This window comes from Galeopterus variegatus, unplaced genomic scaffold, assembly GCF_000696425.1.
Source record: "Galeopterus variegatus unplaced genomic scaffold, G_variegatus-3.0.2 Scaffold4368, whole genome shotgun sequence".
NCBI lineage: Eukaryota > Metazoa > Chordata > Mammalia > Dermoptera > Cynocephalidae > Galeopterus > Galeopterus variegatus.
The window spans coordinates 127,695-131,775 of NW_007730479.1; the positions used below are offsets into that span (position 1 = coordinate 127,695).

Below are 4,081 nucleotides of genomic sequence, written 5' to 3' on the forward strand. Positions count from 1 at the left end.
ATCACTGTTCCCATGTGGTATAGGGCAGGCTGGTCGGGACAGGTGGGCAGGGCCAAGCCTGGATTCCCAGGGATGGCAGGACATGGGGCCAGTGCTTGCCAAGGCCAAGGGGCAGGGGTGAATGGGGGTCCCCATGAGATGGCCACCCTGTTAGGAATTTAACTTTCTCTCACAAGTGTACAACAGAACTAAAGACAGACAACCAAGAACCATCTGGAATTGGGATTGGCTCACTAGCAATCCCAGGATAAAGGTAGAAATCACTACTCAAGCATGTTTTCCTAAGATGTTTGCTGCACAGACTTGGGCTGAGTATGTTGTGGAAGGGGCTGCAGAGGACCCATATGGCTTCCTTACAACAGTGATTTTGGCTCTTCCTCCTAGCAAGCTCCCTGCTGTCTTGGAAACTGGCCAAGATAATTGAGGACAGAGAAAACGAGCAAAAGAAGAAACAAAAACGTCAAGAAAATATTGCCAAAGCTAAACGATGCAAAAAAGATTGAAGGACTAAACAGGCTCTGTAACCAGAGGAAAACTGTTTGGAAACTTCTGCAGCTTTGGAAGGACCCACGAAGATTTCCTCTTTGGATTTCATGATAGTATTGTCTAGTAAACACAATCTGACCATGTGGAAGAATCATGTTGGTTCTGACCTAAGCACTGCAGTAACTTTTAGGCTTGGGTATAGATGTTTGTTGGTGTCTGTTGACAGTTTGTTGTAAACTAGCATTTATTATGCTACAAATTCTTTATAACTGACTTAGTCATTTGCCATTTTATAGCTTATGTACTGAAATGAAAACTTCCTGTGGAGAAAAATGACTTCAGATTATGAACTCTATTCAAATAATGGTTTAAAATGGGATCTTGTTCTGGATAAAGGCAATTAAGAATGTAAAAGTCAGAATTGTCCTCTCTGAGGTGAAAAGTGTACTTTGGCTTAAAGGAGATTCAGTTTATTAATCACACCTTTTATTATTATTGCTTAGTTCCTGGAATAGAATCATTTTGGCTTTCTTTTTTTTTTTTTCCCTTTTTGTCTTTTTTACTGACCGGTGACGGGATTGCAACCCTTGGTGTTGCGCCCGTACTGGGGACCGGCAACGGGATCGCAACCCTCGGTATTGCGCCCGCACCACGTTCAACCAGTGAGCGGGAACCGGTCTCCACATGGGATCCGAACCCTCGGCGGGAGTGCCGCCGGGCCCCCAAGCGGTGCACTCTCCAGTGAGCCACCGGGCCGGCCCGGTTTTTTTTTTTTTTTTTTTTTTTTTTTCCATTTTGGCTTTCTAAAGCAAATAGTATTAATCAATGAATACTTTTATTTTCTGCATTTTTCTGATTTTAGCCTTTGAAATAGCTGGTAATTATCAAGGCATTCTGCATGTTAGCCTAATTTTATAAAGAGTTATCTTATTTTTGGCTATGCAGAATACCACCTACTAGATGTAACAATTTTTGTACCTGTGAACACTGTCATTTTCTTAGTGATGACTATTTAGAAGAGTAGCACTGGTCTAAAATTTGCATAAAAATGCCAAACACTGTAGTAACCTGGAACCAGTTTATTCTTATGTTAAAGAGAAATGTAAAATAGTTCAAATGTCTTATCAAATAATTTGCTGATTATATAAATATCACTTTTGTTTTTTATTCCATTCTTGTTTTAAAACTCATATGGTAGTCATGTCCTATACTTTTTGATCAAACAGGCTGAAGGTGAAAATTAAAATTTCAAATTTATTTCAAGGAACCCTTAAGGAGCAACAGTTAAGTCATACATATAAGTGGTAAAGAAAGGGTTAAAGTTTGAAAAAATTTTGTTGGATACAGCAGTAATTGGGTGAAAGGGGTAAATCACGTCAAAATGAGAATATGCTATAATTAGAAGTAAAGAACTAAAGGATATTTCCTTCAGGTAGGTAGTATAATGTAAGTTTTATGATTAAATGTGGCTTTTATAAATGCATGGACCAATAATTTTATTCACTGTCAGTATTTAATAGATTATTAATGTTTTCCCCACTTCTGATAATTAATTTTAAGTTACAAAAATTGTCCAACAGCCCCAATTTAAAAAAATAGATATTGAAATAAGTTTGAAAATAAAACTAGATATTATAATAAATTTCATACATTTTAATTAAAAATATGTATTTAAACTATTAAACATGATGTTTTGATATGTGTATACATTGTAAAATGATTACCACAGTCAAGCTAATCAACATACACATCATCTCACAGTTATTGTGTGTGTGTGTGTGAGTGTGTGTGTGTGTGTGTGTGGTGAGAACATTTAGGATCTATTCTTTTGGCCATTTCAAGTATACTACACATTATTATTAATGCAGTCACCATGCTGTACAATAGATCTCCAGAATTTATTCATCCTGTCTAATGGAAACTTTGTAACCTTTGAGACCAACATCTTGCCATTGCACCCCCACCACAGCCCTAGGGAATGTTCTTATACTTCTATTAAGCTCTGAGCCTTCTACCTTAGAAATAATCCAGTTTACTTGAATTCAGTTCTCCAAAGCAGGCCCTCAAGTAGTTAATCAAATGTACAATCAGTCCGCATATGCCATTTTAAAACATTTATTTAACTATATCACAATGTTAATTTCCTTTCCTGAATTCTGCCACCCTAGGGTGAAAATTTTTCAGTAGTCACACATGGTGGAGTCTCCCTCTGAGAATTTAGCACAGACAGATGGAGATTTTTTCCCTATACAGTTCAAGCTAAGATTTGACTTAAAAATCAAAGTGACCATGCAGTGTTATACAGCTGAAATAATACTGAACAGAATATTAAAAGCCTACTGCTAGTCTTGCTTCAACATTAAGTGGGTAGTTGGATAAATGCAGCTAAGTCATTCAATTTCTCTAAGCCTCAATTTATTCATCTGTAATAAGGTGCCAGAAATGGACTAATGCTCTTTGGGAACATTTTCTGTTCTGGCATACCTAACTTAAGTCTACTCTTTGGAGCTGTTGTTTGATCTAATGATGAACTATTAACAAAAAGTGTTCAATTATCTTGTAGAAATCAGGTACCAAACCAAACTTCTAAAAATCACTTATCTCCACCAGGAATACTTTGTTTTGAAGATATTAAAGGGAAATAGGTGCATACACTGATGGAGACATAAAAAGTTCTCTAATTCGCTCGTTCATCTAATATTAATATACTAGGCACTGTCCCAGCCAGTGTAGACACAGCAGCTTACACTCTCATCACGAACAAGCAGAGAGAACCTATTCTGAAAGACTACTGAAGAGCTGAGAGAAGCAACACGCTTCATCACATTGCCTCACTCATTCTTTAATTTCATCACCCGAACCTTCATGCATCTTACCTGTTAGAAATTTAAAGACATAAACCCCATATACACATATTTAACTCTCATCTGTTCTTTCTTCAGCCATTTCCAGAATATGCTAGTATAACAATCTGGATGGCTTCTAAAAGAATTCTGCGAAAAAAATAAAAATAAAAATATACATGATTTTTTGCTGCATAATGAATAAAATGAAACTGTTTAGTTTATTTGCCAAAGCTCCCCATGATCCATATCTGGCCACACACCCTATAGTCCAGCCATCACAAATTCGTCACTGTGATCTAAACAATTTAGTCCTTTCACTTACTCACTATGCCCTTGAACTTGAGCCTGAGTATAAACTTCTCTTTCAAAACCCAACCAAAATGGTATTTCCATCATAAAGACTTCTCCATCCTATTTTCTAATGCATAAATTAAAACCTGTTCCACATTCCCAAAGCATTACATTCTATACAACAGCATTTTCTTCTGCCACTTAATATTACAGACTCGCATTTACGCATCTCCCCAACAAGAATGGTATGCCCGTCTGAACCCACAGAACCTGTGAGCATAATAAAAGGGTTGTTTTAGATCGCTAAGGGTTGCAGTGATTGGTTAAAAAGCCAAAGGTAACTGATACACTAACTTTTCCTTTCTCTTTCTCTTGCTTTGTTTTTTAAGCTCTACTATTTGTTTTCTGAACTTTCTTCTCTAAGCCTTCTTTATCCTCGAATTTTCTCAAATTACAGA

General features: G+C 36.8%; 1 pseudogene; it reads left to right on the forward strand.

Annotated features, from left to right (window-relative positions):
- The first annotated feature begins 286 nt into the window (after positions 1-286).
- LOC103602941 lies at positions 287-503 on the forward strand (annotated as a pseudogene).
- The last annotated feature ends 3,578 nt before the right edge of the window (positions 504-4,081 follow it).